The following is a 14,771-nucleotide window of genomic DNA, read 5'->3' as shown; positions in this document are numbered from 1 at the left end:
ATTTTATATCAATTTCTCATGATAACAAAATCCAAAATGTTACTAACAAAATCAGAATGATTCCTTGAAGTTAGTCCTACTTCCTAGGAAACATTCTAAAAGAGAGTTAAAGAGATATTAGAAGCACCCTCCCTCTCCCCTGCCTACCTATAAATTCTCAGAGAGATAGTCCAACCTCAGAAATTGCATCAAAATAGCAAAGAAATGAGGTATAGTGGAAAAAAAAAAACACTAGAGATGAAACCAGTTTCTGACTAGCTCTGCTACTTACTGTGTGAGCTCTCCTTGCTTACTTCCAATATCTCCCACTCGTTTTACTCCCAATAGCAATGTTCTGTCTGATCAGTATGATCTGCACCGATCCCTTGGCACAATTCACATGGTTGGGGGATCTGGCTGCAGACTAGATGCCAAACCCAAAGCTGGTGGTATTGCTGAAGCTAAGTGTATACTGCCTGCATGGTCAGTTACACAAAGAGCAGACCATTGCTTTGACATCACTATCACCTACAACTAGATCTCTCTATGACCTCAAACCTTAAAAGTAAACCTTTCAAAACAATACCCTAGGCTGCCATCTCTCCCTGAGTATTACTCTTACACATCCTATTATTCGCCATCACAGTCTTGACCTTCAGTCCCTCTCTTTTCTCCAAATCTATCACCTCTACTCTGGCCTCATTTATTTTCTCTTTAGATTCTTGACCCTAGCATAGAATAGTTCATTACACTGTTCACCATCCCTGAATCAATTCCCCATTGTAATACTGCAATTCCTGCCCTATCTTTGTTATTAAATCACTTCTGACCTTCTCCACTTTTACTCCTATGCTTCTAAATACAAGTAGAAGCCTCAAAATAATACCAACTGGATTTCCTACAAATTCATGTTATTTAATGTTAGCAGGGACCTACTACATGGAAATTTCTTTATACCTTAAATAATGAATTCCAGACCTCCTCCTTGAGATCATTCTTCTCAGCAGAAAATCAAGTCATCTACCTTACTAAGAAAATTGAGATCATCCACTATGGATTCTCTCATTTCAGCTCTACACCTTAAAACTCCACTAAATCACCACATAGCCTCTCTTCCTTTGCTCTAAGCTGAGGAAGAAGTGGCCTTCCCTTACCAAAGTTAACCTCTTGATTCCATCCCCTACTGCCTTCTCTAAGAGCTAGCTACAGCAATTATTTCTACTTCTCTCTCTTATCTTCAGACTTTCTATTGGTTTCTTTTCTGTAGACTATCAGATATACTCTCCTCTTTTCTTGGTTGTCACAACTGTTGCTTTCTTTTGGCTCTCCTAGCTTTCTTTCTTTCTTTCTTTCTTTCTTTAACCCTTACCTTCCGTCTTGGAATCAATACTGTGTTTTGGTTCCAAGGCAGAAGAGTGGTAAGGGCTAGGCAATGGGGGTTAAGTGACTTGCCCAGGGTCACACAGCTGGGAAGTGTCTGAGGCCACATTTGAACCTGGGACCTCCCCTCTCTAGGCCTGGCTCTCAATCCTCTGAGCTACTCAGCTGTCTCCTCTCCTAGCTTTCTGAACACTTCTTTTCAGTCTCTTTTGATGGTTCATCATTCCTATTCCTAATCATGAATATCTCAAAGGCTGAAACCCCTTCTCACTTAACCTTCTTTCCCTTAATGACCATGTCTAACTTTTACAGATCCGGTTCTTACTATTCACATGATTCCCAAATCTATATATCCAGCTCCAACCTCTCTCCTTAAGTCTAGCCCCAAATTGCCAATTGCCTGCTAACCATCTCAACATAGATGCCCAATCAATCTATCCTAAATGGAACTTTTCCAACTTAAAGCTGCCCACTTGCAAACTCCCTTCTGTTGAAAATACTGCCATGTTCAGTCGCCCAGCTTTATTAACTTTGGAAAAATCCTTTCCTCTTCCTGTACCCTCACTCTTTCTATTCACTATCAGCTGTGAAGACTTAAGAGCTTCTGCTTCCATAACATGTTACCCATCCCTTTCTTTATATTCCCACAGTTACTTACTATCCTTGCTCATATCTTCATCATCTCTAGTCTTAACTATAGTAAATAGCTTTCTTAATTGGTTTCCCTGTTTCTAGTCTCTTCCTTCTATAATCCATCCTCTACATATCTGCCAAAGTTTCTTCTAAGGCACAAATCTGACCATGTTGCTTGTATTCAAATAAAACAGACCATGGCTCTTTATTGTCCCAACGATCAAATTCAAACAACTCAGCCTAATATTTAAAGCCATTCACAGTATGACTTGAAACTTCCTTTCCAACACTGCTTCACATTACTCTTGTTTACTCATTCTTATTTCAAAGAAAGCCAACCTCTATTCATTTCCCAAATGTTACATTCCATCCCTCATCTTAGTGCACTTCACATCCCTAATGTCTAGAATGGACAGTCTCAGTTTTTTTCTCAGATCTCTTATCTCAGACATGTTCTCAATAAAGCTTTCTGACTTCTGGGTAAACATGGTGGCAGTCTAGACGCAGGACTCTTCCTCTCCTCACCACCTACCAATATAGACTACCTCAAAAGACCAAAAAAACCAAATTCATATGAATGAAGGGACTCTACAGTAGGGCACAGCATTGAAGGTATGTGGGATTTGGGCATTTCCACACTATAAGGGGGTGAAAAAGCTTCCACCCAAAACAGGAGCTGATCTACCCTCCCCCACCCCACCTATGGAGCCAGAGTCAGAGCCAGCATGCACTAGAATCAGTGAGTGAGCAAGGGGCACATCAAGAGCGAGTGAGGGGCACTTCTAGGTCCTAGGCAGCTGACTAAGACCACCAAAGACCTACCCCAGAGAGAAGCTAGACCTGAAACCCCAGCAGGCTGAAGAGTGTAGACCATGGACACTCACGGGAAGATAGCACAGAGAAGGGCAGCAAACAGTAGAAGCTGCAGAGATTCGAGAGCTGGCCTCAGGCAAAATCCTTGTTCCTTAGCTCCATGTACAGAGAGTCTGCCCATCTCACTCGAATTTCTGACTGGAAAGGGAAGGGAAAACCACCATAGTGATGGCAAATAGTACCCAGGAACAACTTCCCAACACCAAGAAAAACAAGAAGGGGTTGACCCTGGATAATTTTTATGGAGGAAAAACTCAGGCTACAGAGGAAATAGAAGAGGAAATACAAATAAATGCATCAAAACCTTCCCAAAAAAATGGAAATTGTCCACAAGCTCTTGAAGAATTTAAATTGGAGCTTATCAAAAAGATGGAAGCCTTCTGGCAAGAAAAGTGGGAAATAGTTCAAAAAGAAAATAACAGTTTAAAGGACAAGAACTCCCAATTGGAGAAACAGCTGGAAGCCACAAAAAGCAGGATAGACCAAACTGAAAAGGAAAACCAGTCTTTAAAGACCAGAATTAGGCAACTAGAAGTCAATGATCTTGCAAAACAGCAAGAATTAATAAAGCAAAGTCAATAAGGCTTTTCCTGAACTCTCCTGGTGTCAGTGCTTTCTCCTTCTGCAAATTACATTGATTAAATTTATTTGGGTATATGCTGAATCACCCAGTAGAATGTAAGTTTGGGAATAGACACTATGATATTTTTTTGTCTTTATTTCCCTACCACAGGGCATTGTATGTAGTAGGTGCTTCATAAATGTGTGTGTAATTGAAGGAGACAAGACTATCTTGGCCATGCAAAAACAGGAAGATCCTAATCACAATGAGGTACTACAAGTAGTGTCTGAACAAGCAAGCTGGGATGAGTCAGGAATACACTAAGGCTACTGAGATTTGACCTGTTCCTTCTCTAATGAAGTTGTGAGTTATGGAGGAGGTTGTATCCAAGGGAAAGGAAGACTGAAATTGTCCTTATTTGAGAATATGGCTGAGAGTGTTTTCTATTGCCTTATTATTCATGTTTATTCCAATTAAATGATTTACTATGCTGTTCTTTGCTTGGGTCTATTAACTGTAAAAAGTTAAACACAAACATTTTTTCCAAGACAAGCTCCTTTTACTAGACTTTCTAATTAACATTCATTGGATTATGGGGGCAGCTAGGTGGCTCAGTGTACTGAGAGCCAGGTTGAGAGACAGAAGACCCTGGGTTCAAATCTAGCTTCATACATTTTCTAACTGTGAACCTGGGCAAGTCCCTTTAGCCCTTTGCCTAGCCCTTACCACTCTTCTGCCTTGGAACCAATACAGAGTATTGATCCTAAAAAGGTAGGTAAGGGTTTTAAAAATATATTCAATGAAGTGAGGGAATCTTTCAGAATATTAAAAACAAAAATATCACATTAAAAAAAGGAAGGAGGGAAGAACTTATTAAGTACCCACTATGTGCCAGGCACTATGCTAAGCACCTTACAAATAAGATTTTGCTTGACACTCATAGCAACTCTATAAGGTAGGTGTTATTATCTGCATTTTATAGATGAGGAAACTGAGGGAGGTAGAAGTGACCTGCCTTGGGTCATACAATACTGGTAAATGTCTGAGGCTGAATTTGAACTTAAATCTTTCTGACTCTAGCCTCAAAGCTCTATCCACTGTGCCACCTAGGCAATTTGGTACTTGGAACTTAGTCAAAGTGGGTTCTTGACATACTTTCAAACCTGTCAACTATGATAATGGCCAAATTATCTGGGTGCTCCTTTAATTAGCATTCCAATAAAACATTCCCTGTCACTTTGCTACCTCATAAGAATGGAGGGGAGGGAAAAGTATATCAATGGACATTTAAGATGACATGAAGTACCCTGTCCCTGTGGCACGTCTGGCCGCAGCTTTTGGAGCTGGGAGGAACCCTAGTGATCCCAATCAATTTCCTCTACCTCTGGCTCCATCCACTTTAGAGATGAGAGATGAGGATACTGAGGCCCAAAGAAGTTAAACAGCTTATCTAGAGTCACTATGGTCATAAAATTGGATACTCAAGATTTGAATCAAGGTCCTTTCACACACCATGCAAAGATACAACATACCTGAATACATTTCAGAAAGGCATTAACAAAGTCCTTTTAAGATTTCAAAACTGGCCAGTTTTTTAACCAGATTTATAATTGGTGCCAATTAGAACCATAACTAAGGCCAAGTAACCAGGGTTTTGAAATGAAGAAAGTGCTGAAAGCATTTAAAATCCTTCAGGAGACTAGAAGCACCAGAGTACAATTTACCACAAAACATCAGTGGCTACATCCCAACCATTCCACCAGGGACTCTTCTTCTCCTCTCCCCAACAGCTTTCTCAGAAGTATGAGTGTACCTTCTGTACTATTTGCCCCCAAAGTATATTAATTCAGGAAATAAGCATTTATTAAATGCCTGCTATATGCTAGATGCTGGGGTAAACTATAGAGATATTAAAAAAAAAAAGAACAAAAGACAGTCCCAGTCCTCAAGGAGTTCACAAGCAAATCATGCTGTTTGTGCTGGATATATTTTGTGCTATTTAATCCATGTGCAAGGATAATTAACTAGAGCTAGAAAATCTAGTGTCAACACATAAGCCTAGCACAAGCAAAATATACATATGTATATTTTTATTCGGGATTGCAGACAGCTCCCATGGTCAACTAGGGGGATAAAGCACATTTTCCTGCCTGGCTAATGAATGGAGGCACTTTTTCTCTATATTCCTTCATGGATACAACTGCTTTACAGCAGAAAGTTAGTGACTGGACATATGCCAGTCTACCTCGGAGAAATGCTCATTTTCAATGCTAAGAAAGGTCCAATTTGGATATGGAGAAAGGATGCAGCAAAAAATGGGAAAAGAGTATCTGAAATTTCCCTCCAAAGCATTCACAGGAATAAATACTTAAGAATAAAGATATGGGAGTATTCCGGTGATTTCTTAGGCTCCTATTCTTAGAACTTTAGGCTTTGTGGAAAAACTTATATGAACTAAAGCAGAATGAAATAAGCAGAACCAGGAGAAAATTGTAGATAGTAAGAGCAATACTTCCAATGAACACCTGTGAATAGCTATTCTCAGCAAAACAATGATCCAAAACAATCCCAAAGGACTCAAGATAAAAAAAAATGTCATCTGCTTCCAGAGAAAGAACTTGATAAGAGTTCAATCCAGACCAAAGCAATTTTTTTCACTTTCTTATTTTTTGTTCAAGTTTTCTTTCACAAAAGGATTAATATGGGAAAATATTACACATGTAAAATCTATATAGGGTTGCTTTTCATTTCAGTGGGGAGGGCAGAGGGAGAAAAAATTCAAGACTCAAAATTCTTTTGAAAATGTTATAAACTGTTTTTACATGAAATTTTGGAGGAAATAAAACTAGAAAAAGAAAAATAATAACTTTAGGCTTTGTGTTAAATAGAATAAAATTATTTCTGTCTCTTAAGAAATTAGCTTACTAGCTCATTTCCAAGATTTGGTTTTAAAGCTATCTTAAAACTTATAATAAAGGGGAAGCTAGGGAGCACAGTAGATAGAGAACTAGGTCTCGAGTCAGGAGGACTTGGGTTCAAATTTGGCCTCAGATACTTCCTAGATGTGTGATCTTGGGCAAATCACTTAGAAGCCTCATTTGCTTAGCTCTTTATCCTTCTGTCCTAGATTTATTGCTAGGACAGAAAGTAAGGGTTAAAAAAAAATCAGTGGTATCTAATAGATGGAGTGACTGAAGGCTATGAAAAGGCAGTTTTCAATAGAAATGAAACAACCACAATGAAAAGGCAGAAATGAAACTTAACCACATGAAAGCTACAAATGCCTAAAACTCTGAGTTTTGTAAACCTTAAAATTTCTTAGACTTAAGTCTAAGAAATTTTAAGGTTTACAGTTTCCACCTCACATCTAGACAAAGACGACAAAAATGGCAAACTGTAAATGTTAGAGGGGTTGTGGAAATAAAGGCATACCACTGCACTGATAGTGGAGCTTGTGAGGTACTCTAACCACTCTGGAAAACCATTTGGAACTATACTCTCTAAGATCTACAATGGAAGAGGGAGGTCCTCATCTGGAGCTCCTAAAACAATGAAATCACAAATGTCTTCCCATCCACCAAAAAATAGAAAACTCAAATCCACAAAAGTCAACAATCCATACATTCTCCCAGACCCAGCAATACTTTGTTCAGTCATGTCTGATTCTTGGTGGTCCCATTTGAAGTTATCTTGGCAAAGATAACGGTGTGGTTTGTCATTTCCTTCTCAGTTCATTTTACAGATGAGAAAACTGATGCAAACAGGGTTAAGTGACATATCCACAGTCATCCAAATAGTAAGTGTTTGAGGCCAGATTTAAATTCAGAAAGCTGAGTCTTCCTGACTCAGGCCTGGTGTTCTATCCTTACTGCCAAATAGCTGCCCTCACAATATCACTCCTGGGCACATATCCTCAAGGATGGCAAAGAAAAAAGATATCACATATAACAAAATATTCATCATAATAGAAAAAAATTGCAAGGAGACTAAACACCTATAGATTGAGAAAGTGCAAAGGAAATTGTGACATATGAAAGCAATAGATTATGATGTGAGAAATGACGTATAAATTTTTTAGAAAAATTCTGAAGAATCTTATGAAATAATACAGAAATGAAGTAAGCAGAACCACAAGAATTTACATGGCGACCACAATAATGAAATGGAAAACACTGTAAGACATAAGAGACCTCATCAGAACAATGACTAACCATGATTTCAGGAACTGACTAACCATGATTTCAGGAACGTGTTGCTCTCTACATCTCAGAAAGAGAAGTCATGTGCCAAGTGGCCGTGTGTTTTTTTTCCTTAACTGTACTCCTTTGTTTCAAAGGAGGGTTCTCTGGGGAGTGGGGTAAGGGAAATCAATAGATTATTTTTAAAAGTCATTAACTTTTCTCTTTAGAAGGAAAAAAAACCACCCTTTCCCCATATATTTGATTTTTCAAGAGTTGAGAAAATTCAGAAACTCAACATAATCCTTTAAATTTCTACTTTTCCATTAAAGAATTTATTGTAGCTTAGACCTTGCCACTCTTCTGTCTTGAAACTGATATTAAGACAGAAGGTATGGGTTTAAAAAACTGAAAGAATTTCTTGTAATGTGTGGGTATGAGTAACAGGTTTGCATTAGAAAGACCTTAGGTACCATGTAATTCAATCCCCTCATTTTTATAGATGAGGACGCTGAGGCCCAGAGAGGTGAAGCAACTCTGTGTGTCACTGAAGGCTCAAATTAGGAGATCTAAATTAGACTTCCTGCTTGCCACCAACTCCAAGTCTACTCCTTTTTGCATTAGATTATTACTGTGCCATCTCTTACTTCTAGTCTGAAGTGATACGCCACCAGGGGGTGCTAGGGACTGAAGAACGCAAGCACTCATTTCCAATGCACTTCCAATACACTCATGTGGAAGAAAGTCATTAAAAGTCATAATAAGGAAATGGCAAGCCCAAGGTCACTTTGGTAGTAAATAGCAAGGCTAAGACACAAACACTGCCCAGCTGCCGGCTTTAAAAACCTTCCCTTTCTTCTTAGAATCAATACTGTGTATTAGTTCCAAGGCTGAAGAACAGTAAAGGCTAGGCAATGAGGGATAAGTGACTAGCCTTGAGTTGCACAGGCAGGGAATATTTGAGGCCATACTTGAACCCAGGACCTCCTATCTCTAGACCTATCTCTTGTGCTCTTTGTGGTGGCAAAAAAATTAGACCTGCCTCTCGATCCACTGAGCCACCTAGCTGCCCCCTTCTACAGTCTTAATCCTCATGTCTCCTGCCTTTCTTTCACTACTATCAAAAATAAGGAATTAGTCCTATTCCTCCATTGCAGTCTGGCATCCAAACTCACAACACAACTACTATGTGCAAAGTCACCAATTATACCCTCGTAGCCAAATCTAGGGGGCTTTTCTCAATCTTCATCCTTCTTGGTCTCTGAAGCATCTGACAGGGCTTAACCAAGCTCTCTAAGAGGTCTGGGGATGCTGCCTTTTCCTGATCTCTCTGTCCTTTGTTAAATCACACACTCCCCTTTCTAGAATACCCAAGGCTCTGCCCTCCGTTCTTTTCTCTTCTGCCTCAACACTGGCAGGTTCCATGGGTTCAATCATCACCTCTATGCAGATGACTCCCAAATTCTTTTCCCCCCAAAGTCCAATCTAACATAACCAAATGTCTATTGGCTATTTCTAACTAGATGTCCCTAGAAATCTCGAACTCAGGCTATCCAAAATGAAACTTATCTTCTCCCAAAATATGTCCCTATTCCAAGCTCCCCCGTTTCTGCTGAGAAGACCCACCATCTTTCCAGTCACTCAAGGCCTAAATCCTCAGCGCTTCATCTTCATCTCCTCATTCTCACTCACCCCATGTATCTAGTTACTTGCCAAATCAAGTCACTTCTCTGTCCACAATATTGCTTCCACATGATCATTCCTCTCAGCTCCTACAGGAAGCACCTTATTTCAATGCCTCATCGTCTCTCTATGGAACTATTTTAATAGGCTCTTTAAAATGCTTTATATTATTTTCTTATGCCAAACCTAAATCCCTAGAGCTCCTTCTGCTAAAATGGTAACTCCTGTTCTATCTAGATAGTTACTCTGTCTTTTAAAAGGCCCTACAGAATACAGCTATAACTGGAGGGTAATTAAATAAGTGGGCCTATGGCCAGGACCTTCAATTTCATACATAATAGAAGGAAAATTGGTGGCATGAGGAGTATCTAAGAGGAGGTTCGGCCACTGTAATCCAAACATGGAATGCTCTGAGAAAAAGAACAAGAAAAAATAATGTTAAAATAATGTTGAACCACAGAAGGACAGGCAAACATAAGGATGTCCTGATCAAGAGATTAAAAAAAAAAAAGAACAATCTCTGGAGGAGATTATAGGCTTTATTCTTTAGGGAAGGAAGTCTCTAGAGTTAGAGCCATCACATCTGGAGTTCTGTGATAGGAAGGGAGTCTAGATACCCTCTTTTTCTATTTCCCCAACAAAAAATAAAATAAAAATCAGTTTCAGGTTAAAATGTGCTCTTCCTGCCTCACTGCTCCCTCCAAAAGAATCCTAGTCTCATTTCATGTACAAGATACTTAAACCTTCTTTCAAAATGATTTTATTGAGTGCATATTATACTGACTTAAGTGACAAAATAGGCTTTTTGGTTGGGGGGACAGGATTAAGGAGAAAAAAAAATCAGGAACGCAGTCTGAAAGTCTATTTTATAAAATCTTGTTAGAAGTATGTTGTTTTTTTAAATCAGGGTATCCCTAAAGATCTGGAATATGGGATCACTATAGGTATAAGACAAGATCCCTGCTCTGAAAAGCTTATAATATGGAGGAAAAGCTATATTAGGGCATAGAAATATGAACATAAGAAGATTCTATGTTAGCAATCTTAAAGTCATAAAACTAAGCCAGAAAACCACCTGTTAAAGCTTCCTTCTGCAGCAAACTAGTTTTACTACATAGTTTAAAAAAAAAAAAGAGGACTTTTTCAGCAGATAAAAATAAATGTCATCTTCTTCATACCAAATATCTCTACTTTATTCATGGCAGCATTCCCCAGCACCAAATCTACACAGTCCTATGAAGTGTCTGTTCTCCCAGCTAATAAGAATTGTAGAAGTAACAAATTTTAAAGGGGAGTTAAAGGAATAGAAGGTCTGCTAGGTGGCACAGTGGATAGATAGAGTGTCAGGCCTGGAGTCAGGAAGGCTTATCTTCTGTGAGTTTAAATCCAGCCTCTGACACTTATTAGCTTTGTGACACTGGACAAGTCACTTAACCTTAACTTGGTTTCCTCATCAGCAAAATGTGCTGGAAAAGGAAATGGCAAACCATTTCAGTATCTTTATCAAGAAAACCCCAAATGGAGTCACAATGAGTTGGATGTGCCTGAAAAAACGACTGAACAACAACAAAAAGGAAGAGAAGATTGAAAGCACATGATACAGTAATAGCTGCAAAAGGACAACCAAAAGAGGACTTATAAAAAGCACACACTTTGGAACTCAAAATTTAAACAACAAAGAGAATGTTAAATATTATTTTTTACATGTAATTGGGGAAAAAATAAAATATTTTTAAAAAACATATATCACAAGTTCTCAAGGTGGAGTGAATTAGCAGGAAGGAAACCACCTTTTAAATCAGGGAAACAAATTTACAAACAAATGTTGGTAGCCTCTGAGGCTTTCGCTGTATTGCCATAATGCAAACACTCTCATTCCTCATTTAAGCTTCTATCTGTTCCAGCAAGCATTTGCTAAGCAGCTTCTATAAACAAGGCACTGGAGCATACAAAGGTGTTCCTGAGGTCAAAGAGCTTCCTTTCTAGTAGTGGGAAGACTGTGCTCAGAGAGGTATAAACACATGAATGCTTTAGGAAAGAGAGAATATTTATCACCGAAAAACTGGGGATCAAATAATAAATAACTAAGGGCTTCCCAAAAAGAGGCAACAGGCACTCATAGCCATGAGCCTGGAAGGGAGCTAGGGATACTCAAAGTTTTGGATTCTTCTGGGTCATAATGAGGTTGTGTGGCTTAAGAATGAAGGTAAGTGGGGAAGGTAGGTGGCTCAGTGGATAGAGAGCCAGGCCTGGAAATGGGAAGACCTGGGTGCAAATCTGACCTCAGATACTTCCTGACTATGATTGGAGGCAAGTCACTGAACTCCAACTGCCTAGCCCTCACTACTCTTCTGCCTGAAAATCACAAATCTAAGACAGAAAGCAAGTATTAAATTAAAAAAAAAAAGAATAATGTTCTAAATTGACTAAATAAACTTAAATTTAAAAGAAAATAAAAAGGAATGAAGGGAAACATATAAACCATAAAAAGAATTTGATTAGAAACAATGGGAATGAAGATTTTAGTCCTTAAATTTCAGCTAGCTGGAAAATTCACTTATGCAGAGGGATGCTAAGTAAATCTGGAGTGTGTCCTTCCAGACATACAAAACTGGTTCAGTTAATCTTGGAAAACAAGAGGTTGGGGCCTGAGGATTAGACTTTTACTACATTAAAATAGCATTTAAGGTTGGCTGAAGCTAATTAGAACAAAGAATTCTAAAATTTGATTCACAATCTGACTCGAGCCTATCCAGCTCCTGCCTCTACCTCCTTCCTCTTCTCTGTACAGAACATTCAGTCTCCTGTTTCCATCCATACCTTTGGGGAGGCTGTCGAACCCCATGATTGGAATCCTCTGTTTTTTCACATCTACCCTAGTTCAGCTTAAGGTTCGAAGCAAATCAACTTCCTTTGAGAAAGCAATTCTGATTTCCCTGCTTGTTAAGTCTCTTCTCCTTCAGCCTAAGAGCTAGCTGATATAGTGTATATAGCACTGAGACTGCAGTCAAGGAGATCTTAGCTCAAATCAGGTGTCAGACACTTATTAGCTATGTGACCTTGGACAAGTCACAACCTCTATCTGCCTCGACTGCCTCAAGTGTAAAATGGAGATAATAATAGCATCCACCTCAAAGAGCTATCATGAGGATGAAATAATGTTTGTGAAGCACTCCGCAGAGTCTGGCACCTAAGTGCTATGTAAAGATTTATTTCTTTTCCCATCAAATGACTCTATATTAATTTTGTATGTATTTGTATATATATAATATGAGATAGATATATATGTGTGTGTGTGTACTTATCTGTGACCCCATTAATCCCCCAGTCCAATGGTTCTTACCCTGAAGTCCATGGACCCATAAAGGATCTAAGGATATATTTATACTGTGATTAAAATTCTCTAGAGATCGGATCTTCATTTTGTAATTATTATTTAGCAAAAAGCAGGAGAGGGAGACATAAGCCCCGAGTGGCCAGCTAGTTCTCTCAGCCACTTCCTCGGCACGTAGGCTGAGCCAGCTCAGAGCCGGAACATACACCCTCCGGATCGGATCCCTGGTTCCAGGAGAAAAGCCAACTTCCTTTCCCCTCCATGTATTTTGCTCTTCTCCATGTCCTTTTCCCAAGGCTCTCTGACTGGAGGACTGAGAACTCACTCAGGACAAGAGGCAGGCCTTTTGGGCTCGGCGGCACAGTGCATGTGCACTTTTCTCCATGTGGCTTTGCCTAGCTCATTTAATTACTTCACCCCACAAGAGATTTCTTGTTTACACAAACAGAGAACTTGTCTCCACCCTGCCTTAGCCTGGGGGGCAGATGCCAGTTTCTAGCTTCAGACAGAAGATCAAACATTTTTTAGCTTTAAAATCAAAAGTTGTTTTGGGGAGCCAAAAAGGGGGTACAAATGAATATTAATTTTCCACATTAAAAAAACTTACTTTTTGTCTTAGAATTAATACTAAGTATCAGTTCCAAGGCAGAAGAGTGTAAGGACTGGGCAATTGGAATTAAGTGACTTGCCCAAGGTCACATGGCTAAGCAGTGTCTGAGGCCACATTCAAACCCAGGATGCCCCATCTCTGAGGCTGGCTCTCTATCCACTGGGTCACCTAGCTGCCCGTAAGGATAGGTTTTAGGAGGGTCCATAAACTTGAACAGGAAAAAAAAGTTACATCTTTTATTTTCATTAATCTTTAATTTCCATTATAATTCTATGGATTTTATGCATTTAAAAACATTATTTTGACTTTTCTATTGACTTTATCAAATTGCCAAAGAGGTTCAAAAAGATTTTTTAAAGGGGGGTGGGATGTAAGAAAATCTGCCCCAGTAAAACAAAAGCTCTTTGAAAGCTAGTGCTGTCCTACCTGTCTGGGGGAGGGGGGTGGTCTGCATATAGCAAGATACACCCCCTTTAATCAATCAAATAATCAGAGAGGTCAGAATAAGATGCAAACAAATGCAGCTTTATTGCTTATGAAGCAAAGAACAAGGATGGTGGGCTTGAGTCAGAGATCCAAAGGCAATGTCCCAAGATCTACCGATGAACTCCCAATTTATAGAAAACTAATATAATGCCCTCCTCCTGTGCCAAAGAGTACTAATTAAAGGTTTATATGAGAAACTGGGAGGAGGAAGGGGGAAGGAAGAGCAAGGCTGTGTCTAATAATAAACTAATGATTCAAACTTAACCTCTACTTGGAGTTTCAGGAATATTGATCTAATATTGTCATTACTAACCAAAAATATATTGAGAATAATACACTAATCTCGTACTAATTTTCACTCCATACATACCTGAGGACAGGAACCACATTTTTTGCCCTTTTTTGGTATCTTCAGAGCAGAGTACTTGACATATGGTAAGAACTTAATAAATGCTTGCTGACTGACCAAAAAAAGTTGGTGCTGTCTCATTTTTGTCTTTATATGTTTCACCAATGCCTAATAATAGTGCCTAGTATAGAGTAAACACTTAACAATGCATATTGAAAATGGAAGGCTTAGTGACCTCATTTGAAATTACATTCTCTCCAAACCTTTTAACTCCCCTAGATATCCATTGTTTCCAAAGAAGAGATGTTTAAATGCATACACAACATGCACACACATATTATTTGATTTACAAGAACAATAGGATGAGGGGGTATCAAGGTGGCTCAGCAGACAGAGCTCTGGCCTGAAGATGGAAAGTCCTGCAGTCAAATTTGACCTCAAATACTTCCTAGCTATGTGACCCTGGGCAAGTCACTTCACCTAATATTAATTCAGAGGAGAGGGGAGGAGAGAGGGGAGAGGGGAGGGAAGAAGAGAAGAAGAAAAGAAGAGGAGGGGAGGGGAAGGGAAGGGAAGGTCTTACTCCTGAAATGACAGACTGGGAAGATAAAAGGGTTCAAATACATCTAGCAAATGCTTTAATACTTCCATTCTTTCTAAACCAAGAATGGCACCCAAGCACATCATGTAAACCTAGTAAGTCT

At 39.1% G+C, this 14,771-nt stretch overlaps 1 protein-coding gene across 5 annotated transcripts in view; it reads right to left on the bottom strand.

Annotated features, from left to right (window-relative positions):
* Positions 1 to 14,771, bottom strand: part of BPGM (bisphosphoglycerate mutase) — a 46,655-nt gene that overhangs the window by 15,285 nt on the left and 16,599 nt on the right. The window contains exon 1 of one of the 5 annotated variants that reach the window (XR_008912308.1): positions 272 to 14,766. The exons of the other annotated variants lie outside the window; for them this stretch is intronic. The gene's annotated coding sequence lies outside the window, so the exon portion shown is untranslated. Of the gene's footprint in view, positions 1 to 271; positions 14,767 to 14,771 lie in introns of those variants that run through there. 5 annotated transcript variants of the gene reach the window in all.

This window comes from Monodelphis domestica, chromosome 5 (assembly GCF_027887165.1).
Source record: "Monodelphis domestica isolate mMonDom1 chromosome 5, mMonDom1.pri, whole genome shotgun sequence".
NCBI classification, from domain to species: Eukaryota; Metazoa; Chordata; class Mammalia; order Didelphimorphia; family Didelphidae; genus Monodelphis; species Monodelphis domestica.
The sequence above is the reverse complement of the archived record's forward strand: the minus strand, read 5'-3'. Positions and strand labels throughout refer to the sequence as shown.